Raw genomic sequence first — 13,158 nt, 5'->3', positions numbered from 1 at the left:
ATGTCAAAGAGGGAGCACACTTCACTGCTGCCAAAAAGCTTGAAACTTCTAAAGTGAGTCTATAGACTTTAAGAAAGGGCATGGCAAAAGCTCTCTCTCTCTCTCTCTCTCTCTCTCTCTCTCTCTCTCTCTCTCTCTCTCTCTCTCTCTCTCTCTCTCTCTCTCTCTCTCTCTCTCTCTCTCTCTCTCTCTCTCTCTCTCTCTCTCTCTCTCTCTCTCTAATGGTGCAAGACACGTCATGCAGGTTGTCCACGTTTATGACAACTTGCAGGATGTAGTGTGTGTCTTTGCGTGTATAAGGGAGCATCCGCACGACGGGGGTAGAACCCCCGCTCCGCGTAAGCTATTTTGGAGCGTAATGGTTTATGAGGCTGCGTGCGTGAGCTGCACAGAATTTCAAAAGTGGGGGTAGAAGAGGGCGTTTGCCAACTTTGCCAAAATCGACAGAGTGGGGAGATGCAGGCAGCGTTCGCTGAGGTCAGCCAGCTGGGGTTCTACTCCGGCCTATGTGAACTACCCTAATATCCATTGCCTTTTCTCTCTATCCGAACATGGGCCTTCAGCATACCGCGTCGGCGCGGAACCAGTTAAGAAAAGAATCCAAGTACGAAGGCACTATCCGGACACAGCCCTTCAGCATACCGCGTCGGAGTGGAACCAGTTAAGGAAAGAACCCAAGTAGGGAAGCATGATCCAGACACAGCCCTTCAGCATACCGCGTCGATGAGGAACCAGTTACGAAATGAACCCAAGTAGGAAGGCACGATCCGGACACGACCCTACAGCATACCATGTCGGCGCGGAACTAGTTCAGGAACGAACCCAACTAGTAGGGGGGCCTAAGGATAACAGATTCTCCTTACCTTTTTCTTTGCTTTCTCCATTTTCAATTGCATGTGATTGCAATATGGCAATCCAAGCCATTGAGTGCATCTCTGTACAGGAGGCAATAGCCGACACGGACCGTCTCTCTCTCTCTCTCTGCACCTGCGCGTCCTCTCGTTTGCGCTAGATACTGTCTACGATCGCCATGTGGCCAAACGAAACGAGAGGTAGTGCCTGTCAGGGTGCATGCTCTCTCTCTCTCTCTCTCTCTCTCTCTCTCTCTCTCTCTGATTGCTGTGTTTGTGTCTACAGGCTGTGACCACCTTGTGATCAAAGGGAAAGAGAGTGAGAGACCGTGATCAGGGTGCACAGGCTTGTGCCTACAGGCTTCGAATTCCTTTTCACTAGAGGGAAGAGAGTGATAGACAATAAGGGTGTCTCAACAACGTGAAGCACGTATGTGGGCCTCGTAAGAAATGGTACATGCAGCTGCTTCTCTCGGAGCAAGGGCGTGGACAATAGGAATCCAGATGAGGCTCGGTTGGCAGCTTGCAGGTAGGGCGGACAAGGACGTGCCAAGCGGCAAGCATTGAGTCACTTGGGTGACATCAAGGAGGTGTCGAGGCTATAGACAATATATCGTTGAGTCACTTGCAAGATACCCTTGCCACTCCACGTGGTGGACATGAGACAACGAGGAGTTGGAGCAGGAGTAGTAGACGAGGGTTTGAGATTTTGTTTTTGCTTAGAACGCCCTACAGGGAGCTATGTATGAAGCTAGCTTGAGTGGTTACACAAGGTGCAATTGAGCCATTCATTTTCTTGGAGAAACTTAAGAGGAAAGGGAGCAAGGGAATATGTGAAGATTACACTAAATAAAACGAAAGAGTAGTAGTAGGACCCGGCAATTGTGGGACCAATGAGAAAACAAGAGTTTATTCTTTCACAGTAGACCATAAATTACATGAACCATCCCTCTTTTACTCTGCAGTGCTCCAATCGAAAAGGATTAAGCATTCTATACTGTGTTTTGAAGAGCAAATATTTTTTGTCTTTTTTTAATTTCTATAGAATCATCTTAAGTGACCTTTTTGTGAGTAAGTTTCTCACCCAGGCCCCCCTTACCTTGCACAACCTCGCCCTCCAATCCCTTTCTATATTCAATGTCTAACAACAAAAAAATTCGGACTCTACCCTAAACTATCACATGTTGACGCGGGATCGAGCAGTTAGGGAAATGTCCATGAAGTTTTTGTGACATTTGAAAGCAGCAAAAAAGGCACCTATTCTGGTGGGAGGATGTCACTTTGGAGGCATGTTTTGGTGTCCCTTTGAAAGATCCTATCAATAGGCAAAAGTCTATTGATGAGAAAATGGAGCCAGTGGAAGCCAAGGACAAAGTTTAAGACTAGAATCTCTCTTGTTTGCTTCAAGACTCACCTTGGCATGGATGTTTTCCAGATCTATGCGTTTACCCTATCTAGAAAAGCTTACAAATTTCATAAGTCTAGCATTCTCTCTTGGGCTGATCTTTTTTTAGAAGGCAGAATCAAGGATGAGGAGACACTGCAAGTTCAATTCAACCCGAGCCAAAGTGATGCCGCCTGGTGCCTAGCCAGGCTAAAGACTTCATTGTCATCATTACATCTCCATTCAAGAGCAGATACTCATAATGCTCAGCTCACAAGGGTTGCCAGAGATATATATCACTCTTTCAGACTCAAAGATGGGGTTGAAGAAGGGCTTAAAAGGCAGCTGAACATCAAATGGAAGCAACAGTGGCTTTGCAAGCAACGGACATATATATAAACATTTATTTGGGCTTACCCCATGGCAAAGAAGCAGAGCATTCTACTTTGACTGATTCTGCATTAAGGTATTTGGTGTGGGCACAAAGCCCTGAGGATTGGAGTGAGTATTCAGCTTTTTGAGCTAAGGTTTACAGTCCTCTATGGATTAGCTATTTTTTTGGATTCCAGCTTGCACTTTCCATTGCAAATTGGGTGCCTATTATACTTGATAGCTTATGTTACTTAATCAATTAGGAATTTATTTTGTCACAATGATCACCTTCTTTTGATTGACCATTTTGTTAGACTGCCTACACTTGACATTATGGTAGGGCTTAATACAACAAAGCTTTTTGTGTTAAAATTCTCTTTATTTTCGCTCGAAAAAATTCCACGCTCGGTTTTTTCCGCTCGGTGCATGGATTTCCTCCCGTTTTTCTTAGGAGTGACAACAACGGGAGAGACCCACTCTGAATTCTCCACTGGATAAATGAAACCTGCTCTGCTAGAAGCTTTCCTACCTCTTTGAGTAGAGCCTGCTCCTTGATGACTCCTAGCCTTCATAGCTTTTGAGCTTTAGGTTTGGCCTCTGGATTTAGTTCAATCTTGTGTTGAACGTCATCTACTCCACGCACGTCGGTGTAGTCTTTAGCAAAAAGCTTAGGAAATTTCCTTAACACACCTTTAAACTCCTCTCTTTCATCCTTTGTAAGGGTTGTAGACAACATACCTTCTAACATTCCTTCATCTTCCACATTTTGGTTCTCTTGGGAACCTACCTCCTCCAAACCTTGACAAGAGGTCTCTTGGTTGGTTGGCTTAAACCTTACCCCCATGACTTCGATGGAAGAATCCTCTTCAGTAATGCTGCCGCTACTTTCTCCTTCTGAAGTGCTATCAGTCCTACCTTCCTCCATCTCACTTTGAGATGATTCTTCATGGAGCTCCTCTTGGGGTTGCTCCTTCATGTCAAAGACAACCTTATTATGATTGTCATTCCTAGAAATTAGCTTTCCACTCTCCCAATCCTGCAAAGCTCGCATTTTCATTCACCATGGTCTTCCTAGGATAAATGGGTAACCATTTCCTTTGGTAGACATGACATAGAAATCCACTGCCTTCTTAATACCAAAGGCCTCCACAAAAACATTTTTACAAATACCTATGCACCTAGCCTTGCTATTGTTTGCCATCTTGGCTTTAATTTCAGGTGTCTCATGGATGTGCATGCCTAGTCTTTGCATGAGCCCCTCTATCATCATGCAAATTTGTGCACCCCCATCCACTAGACCTTTCCTAACCAGTCTTCCCTTGATGTAACAATCTAGCACATGTGTAATATCCTCATTCATTTCAGCTTGTGCAATTTTTACAATAGGCACACTCTCTTTTACCTTTCTCCTTGTGCTAACTGCCTTTGTTAAATCCCTCCTAACTTATGGACATAATGCAAGAAACTGAGGCCATGAGATATCAAGACCCTTACCTCTCATGTCTTCCAACAAGTTGTATGGAGCCATTCCATGTCCAAGAGGGAAGTCTTGGAGGTTGATACGACGTCGAGTCCTCTTAGCTTCCTTGGTCTCCTTTGCCTTCTTTTCTCGTCCATGGTCACTTTGTGATGTAACTCCTTCTTTCTCCTTACCTTTCCCTCAGCCACGCTTAATGCCATTTTCTTCCATGTCAACATCTCTTGAATTTTTCACCTCTACCACATGCACATTTGGGTCTGGCAAAGGTGGAACTCCTTCTACCCCTTGTGGAGGTGGTCTTGGTCCATTTGGTCTTTGTAGAAGCCTTGGTTGTTGACCAGTTCCTTCACCTGTGTTCATCACTGGGTAATTCAAGTTAGGTCTCCCTGGCTCCCCACGGGGCCAAGGACAATTATACATCCCATGTCCAGACTCTCCGCATTCCAACATTGCAAGACTCTCCTAGGTCGTGGATCTCGCTCTTCAGATTTCTTTGCTTGTCCCTTTGGACCTACAGCTTGTGCAAGGTGAATTGACAGGCTGCTTAAAGATTCATTTAACTTCTCAATCACTTCCGCCGTTACCTCAGGAATCTCCCTAGATGTTGAATCTTGTGACTTACCTTTGGGTCTAAGACCTTCTATTGGAACCTCCCCCCTTAAGCACTTGAGCGTCCTATATTTCTCAGCAGCCCTAGTTTCAGCTGCATCAAAGGTAGCAGGTGCACCCGCCTCAACTTTTACCTTAAGGTCAGGCAAGAGTCCGGCTATGAACCTCTCCTTCTTTAGGAACTCTGCACCATCACCAGGGTTAGCAACATTTCTCACCCATACAGACCAAAGACGTAGAAACTCTTGCTTGTACAAGTAGTAGTCATCTAAGTCTTTTTGCTTATGAGAAACAATGTCTTGCCATAGTTTTTGAGTGTTTTGGGGATCAAAGAAGTATTTCTTGAAACGATTCACTTCCGTGAAATTCCCCTTAACTTCCTCAGGCAAAGAGTCAAACCAAGTGCTAGCATCTTTCCTAAGGACCACCTCAAACATTTCTACACGTTCTTGATCAGTTACTATCCTCTTGATACGGCAAGACATCTTGAAATTCGCCAAAAATAATTATGCATCCTCTCCAGGCTCTCCAAAGAAAAAAGGATATCCACACATTTGGCGTTGGCTCTCCATCGAATTGATTCCAAAGTGATGCACGTTTTTGTTTTTTCAATAATATTTTCTAAATTGCAATCTATTCTACAACAAAATAAAAATATTCACATCAAATGACGTATGATAATCAATTAGAGGTAGGATGACAGGGTTTGGTGATGCGAGAATTTCTCCTACTCTTTGGGCACCAAACATGAACACCATACGTTGTTGAAAATGGATTTTTCTACTAATTGCAATGTTTACTCTAATGTGTGGAGTGAAATGGAAGGGGAAAACCTTTATTCTTGGGCCATTATCCATGGTCTATGCATGACCTAATTCTTAAAATAAAACAAAAATATAGACGTCCAAACTAAGGTCGTACCTAATAAGAGGCAAAATAAAAGGATTTACTGAAGCGTTTATCTCAGCCAACCTACGAGGGCCCAAAATTCTACGAATTACTCGTTGAAATTGTAACTTAGTACTAACAATTATGTGCACCTTTTGCCTTGCAATGGGAATAAAAGGATCATACAAATTCTCGTGATTCATGCAAGCTACTTGATTATGCTAAAGGTTGAGCCTACACAAAACATACACAAGCCGACCTCCGTGGGGGCACCAAAATTGAGGCGGTCTGGGGCGGGCAACAAGAGAGGCAACCTCTAAACATCCCTCAAGGCTCCCGTGCTACTCAATTGGGGCTGGGGCAACCACAAGCACAACACAACAACCAACCCACAACCAAACCCAAACAAGATAGGGGCACCACCTAGTTAGAGAGCGAACTAGGACGCAAAAGAGGAGAATCCCTTAGCAATACAAGCGAGAAGGAAGGGTACACTATCACTAATTTAAATGCTACAAATACACACACCAAACACACACACAAAAGAGAGAGATCTTTTGTGCAAGAATTTAGCTTCAATTTTAATGATTGACGTGGGTGTATGAACAGCTTGGAGGAGAGTCAAGAGACACGATTAAGTTTGATGATGTTGCAATCTACACATTATCTTAGGGTTATGGGAGACCTCTCACCATACAACCCTCTTATAATGTTTTCCCAAGAAACCAAAACAAACACAAGAGCTCTTGAGTCACATACAAACAGATACTACAAAAGAATTTCAAAATGAAAACGCGTCACCTTAAACCAAACGAGATGAGGTTGCCAAGCGTGAATTGGAGAGATTCAAGAGAGTTTTGACCCACGATTTGCACCCAACTTATTGATTAAATTGATGCACAAGAGTAGGTACAACTTTGATTGGAAGTTATGAATCACTCACTCCCTTGCAATGTTACAACTAGCTCAAAGAAGCTTTCCTATACACCACATGTAATGGTGCATAGAGAGCTCACTCTCACTCCCTAAAACTAAGATGGTGAATGGCACGCTCAAAGTAGTGAGCAATAGTGTAGGGATCCTGCTCTTTACAAAGGGAGGAGGGCTCTATTTATAGGTGAGGAGAGCCCTAATTAGGATTATACCTAATCAACATTTTCATAGAAAATCATGTTTATGAAATTTTTTATATGTTCTTATGAGAGTGGGGCTCTCTTGTCTCTTGAGTCACATGGATGTGGGCTCAAGTGGAGAGAATTATTGAGGTGAAATAGAGAAGATTCTAGAGAGGTGAGTGATTTTTTGTGTGAGGTTGTCTATTCCACGGTAGAGTAGAGTGGGTGCAAAAAACGGGTTAGCAGTTAGTGTTAGTAGTTTGAAGTTAGTAGGATGGGGTAAAATTACATGGAATATGCACTCAAGGTGCATTATATGATTTATACAATGATAAAAAGTAAGAGAAGGATGAGAATATACACAATTTGGTGGAAACCACAAGATGTGAATGAAATTTTCCACCTTCTCCTCCAGTGAATGAAGCGGTTGTAGAACTTTGTCGGTGCAGTTCTTGTGACCGTGGGGAAGTTGAATTCTCCATGCTCAAAATCCTCCTTTTGCAGGGCTTGAGCTTGGTTATTTGCTGATTTTTTCTCTTTTTATGAAAAGATGAAGAGGTTATGGTAATATGAATTTGATTCTAGAGAGAAAAATTGAGCTATATGTGTGTAGAGATGATAATCTTTTGAGCTATGGAGTAAGGAGAGATGGAAATGGTGAAGAAGATGAAGTAAGCCATAAAAGTTGTAGGTTTGAGTGAGGGATGGAGATGAATGAGTATATGTGTGTGGAAGTGGGAAAGGAGGTGAGAGAAGACTATGGGTTACTTTGTGAGAAAAGTGGGCAGACTGGAGTCCACTCAAAAAATCATAGCTCACCAGTGGTTGCTCCAAAAACCACCAAAATTTTTGAGGTGATTATTCAGATTTTGTTCCACATTTTCTCTTTTGACCACCACTCCAAATTCGGAGTGGAGATGGGTGCCAAAAATCTCACCAAAAAGCCTGTTTTTTATGCCTGCAAAAGTTTTTTAGTGGCCCCCTCCTTTGTTGAATTTGTACAATGCATCGAAGAGTGAGCCCCTCCTTTGTCATATCATAATACAAAGCATCCAAGTTTCCCTTTACACATGCATGGAGGAGGATTATTGGTGAATAAAGCAATATATATGGTGGGACTAGTGTATGGACTATTCATAGATTTTAGCTCATAGTTTTGTTGTGCGGGGTATATAGTTTTGTTGTTTTTGTACATAGAAGTGTCGAGACCTCAAAGTGTGAGTTAGTGCTTTAAAAATATGAATAAAATCTGAACTTTTATCAGCTTGGGATCGTGAGTGAGGAGGGATATTCAGCTATGAAGAAGAAACTATGTGTTGCTGCAGCCTGCGGTGAAGGGTGGGGGTTTTGGTGTAGAGGTGCCCCTCTTGCCTTGCGAGAGCCTGGTGTGGTGAGTTGAGAGTGTGTCTCTCCTCAATGGTCTGATGAAAGTGGGTGCTTAGCTCTGCATATTGACCTCTCTTCATCTTGGTTTGAGGTATGGCAGCCATGTTGTTTGTAGTTCCCTTTGGTGCAGCTAGTCGAGGGTAGACTATGCGCTGCAATTCCTTGCTTGTACATACGCAAAAGGGCAAGGTTTTTCTCAAGTTTTCCATCACTTTTTCTGAGATTTTTTGTTGAACTTTGTGGTTTTTCAAAGTGAGTTTGATTTGGATGGGTTTTGGTCAAGCTATGTGTATGTATGGGAGCGCCTATGGAGTCTCTACTAGCACATGGAAGGGCGTTTGAAAAGAAGTGAAGCTCTTGGTTTTATGAGGAAAAGTGCAGATATTTCCATTTTTTTTCTTTACTTTTTTACTTTGGTTTTCTTGGTTCCCTTTCTTCCTTTGGTGCATCCAAGTATAGTGGGCGTTGTAGCGGTGTAGAGGGAAGCTAGTTGAAGCTAGTCGAGGCTGCATGCGAGTGAGGCTGTCAAAATTCGTGAGAGAAGATCAGCCCATATTATCTTGAGAGAGCTATACTCTTCATCCTCTTTTCTTGGTGTTGGTTTGAGGTGTTGTAGAGGCCAGCCCCCCAATCCTTCACAACGTGACTAAGAGAGTAGAAATCAATTTTTTTGTTTTCGCGAGGGTGAGGATGAAAATGTCGGGGTGGTTTGTATAAAAGAAAAATATGAGGTTAGAGTATGTACACATTGGCAAAAAATACACTTATGGTGCAAGAGGATGAAAGAAGGCATACATAAGTTTAATAAAACACACACATAGGTATAAATATTTAAATAAAATATCAAAATAATTATAAAAATCTCTATATTTAGGCCATATGTACAATGCAATATTTACACACAAATGGGCCATAATATATTTTATTTTTTTGATTTTATTTATTTATTTTGGCTCAACTAGACTAGCTAGCTGAGGGTTTTAAGAAGATATGGGAAAAGCCCCCTAACTCACACACGCCTATGTACAATGAAAAGCTAAAAATAGCCACAGAGTTTAAGTGTTTTTGATAGGGTGGAGTAACTCACTATGGCAATTACGGAGAGCCGAAAAACGGCTATCAGCCCGGTTTGCAGGTCTACCACTTATCCAAGCTACATCTATTGAAACAATCTATCTCTATTGTTCAAATGTCAAATGTGTGAATAGGGTGTAGCTACTATGTTTACTACCATGAATGTTTTGGGGTAGAGCTCCACCATTTGTCAAACCTAGTAGCCATTGTGTTATGGAAGTTTCAGCCCAAGGTTTTTGGAAGGTCCACCACATGTCCAAGTTAGCTCTATTGGAAGAAGCTAATGGGCTATTGCTTGAAGGTCAAAAGGTGAATGGAGTCTAGATACTATGTTTACTACCATGGAGGGTTTGGGACAGAGGTCCATCACTTGTCCAACGTACTAATCATTGTGTTATGGAGGTTTTAGCCCAAGATGGTTTCAAGGTCCACCACCTATCCAAGCTAGCTCTATTGAATAATCCTATCTCTGCTCTGATAGCATGGAAGGTTCTAGGTAGAGGTAAATCACTTGTCCAATTTACTATTTCTTGTGTTATAAAGGTATTAGCCCAAGGTGGTTTGAAGGTCCACCACTTGTCCAAGCTAGATGTATTGAAACAAGCTATCTGTATTGTTTGCAGGTCATGTCCAAGATAGATCTATTGAAAGCAGCAATTATTATTATTCAAAGTTCACTCTATGAAAGGAGTTTCTACTATGTTTACTACCAAGGATGGTTTGGGGAAGAGGTCCACCACTTGTCGAGCCTACTAACCATTGTGTTATGAAGGTTTTAGCCGAAGGTTGTTTGAAGGTCCACCACCTGTACAAGATAGCTCTATTGAAAGAAGCTATCTCTATTGTTTGAAAGTCAATGTGTGAATGGAGTGTAGATTTTATGTTTAGTACCATGGATGGATTGGGTAGAGTACCATCACCTGTCCAACCTACTAGCCATTGTATTATGCAGGTTTTAGCCCTATGTGGTTTGAAGGTCAACCACCTGTCCAAGCTCTCTCCATTCAAATGTCCTATCTCTACTCTAATAGCGTGGATGGTTTTGGCTAGAGGTCCAACACTTCTCCAACCTACTATTCATTGTGATATGGAGGTTTTTTCCCAAGGCGGTTTCCAGGTCCACCACCTATCCAAGCTAGATCTATTGAAGAATCTATCTCTATTGTTTGAAGGTCAATGTGTGAATGGAGTGTTGCTACTATGTTTACTACCATGGATGGTTTGGGGTAGAGATCCACCACTTGTCCAACCTACTAACCATTGTGTTATGTAGGTTTTATTCCAAGGTTGGTTGAAGGTTCACCACCTGTACAAGATAGCTCTATTGAAGGATGTTTACTATGGAGTGTTGCTACTATGTTTACTACCATGGATGGTTTGGAGCAAGGGTCCACCAACCTTCCACCCTACTATCCATTGTGTTATGGAGGTTTTGAAGTCAATGTGTGAATGAAGTATAGCTACTTTGTTTACTACTATGGATGGTTTGGGGCAAGGGTCCACCAACCTTCCACCATACTATCCATTGTGTTATGGAGGTTTTAGCCCAAGTTTGTTTAAAGGTCCACCATTGGTTCAAGCTAGCTCCATTGAAATAAGTTATCTCTATTCTTTGAAGGTAATTGTGTGAATGGATTGTAACCACTATGTTTATTACCATGGATAGTATGGGGCAGAGGTCCACCACTTGTCCAACCTACTATCCATTATGTTATGGAGGTTTTAGCCCAGGGTGGTGTGAAGGTGGCCCACCTACTCAAGCTATCTCTACTATTTCAAGGTCAATTGTAAATGGAGTGTAACTACGATCCCTATTACCATGGATGGTTTGGGAAATAGGTCCACCACTTGTCCAACATACCATCCCTTGTGTTATGGTGGGTTTAGCCAAATGGGTTTGAAGGTCCACCACCTGTCCAAGGTAGCACTATTCAATAGTCCTATGTCTATTGTTTGAAGATCAATGCATGAATGGAGTGTAGATACTATCTTTACTACCATGCCTGGTCTCGGGCATACGTCCACCACTTGTTCAACCTAGTACCCCTTGTGATATAAAGTTTTTAGCCCAAGGTGGTTTGAAGCTCCACCAGCTGTCCAAGCTAGCCCTATGGAAAGACGCTATCTCTATTGTTTGAAGTTCAATGTGTGAATGGAGTGTATCTACTATGTGTACTACCATGGATGGTTTGCGGTAGATGTCCACCGCTTGTCCAACCTACTATCCATTGTGTTATGGAGATTTTAGCCCTAGGTGGTTTGAAGGTCAATCTGTGAATGGAGTGTAGCTACTATGTTTACTACCATGGATGGTTTGGGACAGAGTTCCACAACTTGTGTAACCTACTAACCATTTTTTTATGGAGGTTTAGCCCAAGGAGGTTTGAAAATCCACCACCTGTCCAAGCTGCTCTATTGAATAGTCCTATCTCTAGTTTGATCACGTTGATGGTTTGGGGTAGAGATCTAGCACTATTCCAACCTACCATCCATTGTGTTATTGAGGTTTCAGCCCAAGGTGGTTTGAAGTTTCACCACCTGTCCAAGTTCGATCTATTGAAAGAAGCTATCTCTTTTGTTTAAAGGTCAATGTGTGAATGGAGTGGAGCTACTATGTTTACTACCATCAATGGTTTGGGATAGAGGTCAACCACTTGTCCAACCTAGTAACACCCATTGCGTTATGGAGATGATAGCCCAAAGTTTTTTGAAGGTCCACTACCTATCCAAGCTAGCTCTATCGAAAGAATCTATCGCTATTGTTTGAAGGTCAATGTTTGAATGGAGTGTAACTACTATGTTTACTACAATGGATGGTTTGGGGTAGAGGTCCATCACTTATCAAACCAACTAACCAATGTGTTATGGAGGTTTTAGCCCAAGGTGGTTTGAAGGCCAACCACTTGTCCAAGCTAGCTTTATTGAATAGTCCATCTCTACTCCAATAGCATGGATGGTTTGGGGATGAGGTCCAACACTTGTCCAACCTACTATTCATTGTGTAGATGATGTTTTAGCTCAAGGTGGTTTGAAAGAATTTATCTCTATTGTTTGAAGGTCAAAGTGTGAATGGAGTGTAGCTACTATGTTTACTACCATGGATTGTTTGGGCAAAGGTGCATCACTTGTCCATCCTACTAGCCATTGTGTTATGGAGGTTTTAGCCCAAGGCGGTTTGAAGGTCCACCACCTGTCCAAGCTAGCTCTATTCCATAGTCCTATCTCTACTTTGATAGCATGGATGGTTTTGGGTAGAGGTCCAACACTTGTCCAACCTAGTATCCATTTTGTTATGGTGTTTTTAGCCCAAGGAGGTTTATAGGTCTACCACTTATCCAAGATAAATCTATTGAAAGAAGCTATCTCTATTTTTGAAAGGTCAATGTGTGAATAGAGTGTAGCTACTATGTTTACTACCACGATTGTTTTGGGGTAGAGCTCCACCATTTGTCGAACCTAATAGCCATTGTGTTAAAGAGGTTTCAGCCCAAGGTTGTTTGAAGGTCCACCACATGTCCACGCTAGCTCTTTTGAAAAAAGCTAATGGGCTATTGTTTGAAGGTCAAAATGTGAATGGAGTCTTGCTACTATGTTTACTACCATGGAGGGTTTGGGATAGAGGTCCATCACTTGTACATCCTACTAACCATTGTGTTATGGAGGTTTTAGACCAAGGTGGTTTTAAGGTCCACCACCTGTCCAAGCTAGCTCTATTGAATAATCCTATCTCTACAATGATAGCATGGATTGTTCTAGATAGAGGTCAATGACATGTCCAATTTACTATCCATTGTGTTATAAAGGTGTAGACCAAGTTGGTTTGAAGGTCCAGCACCTATCCAAGCTATATATATTGCAAGAATCTATCTCAATTGTTTGAAGGTCATGTCCAAGCTGGATCTATTGAAAGCAGCTATCTCTATTTTTTGAAGATTAATGTGCGAATGGAGGGTCTACTATGTTTACTACCAGGGGTGGTTTGGGGCAGAGGTCCACCAC

Source organism: Adiantum capillus-veneris, chromosome 11 (assembly GCF_014529385.1).
Source record: "Adiantum capillus-veneris isolate H3 chromosome 11, ASM1452938v2, whole genome shotgun sequence".
NCBI lineage: Eukaryota > Viridiplantae > Streptophyta > Polypodiopsida > Polypodiales > Pteridaceae > Adiantum > Adiantum capillus-veneris.
The sequence above is the reverse complement of the archived record's forward strand: the minus strand, read 5'-3'. Positions refer to the sequence as shown.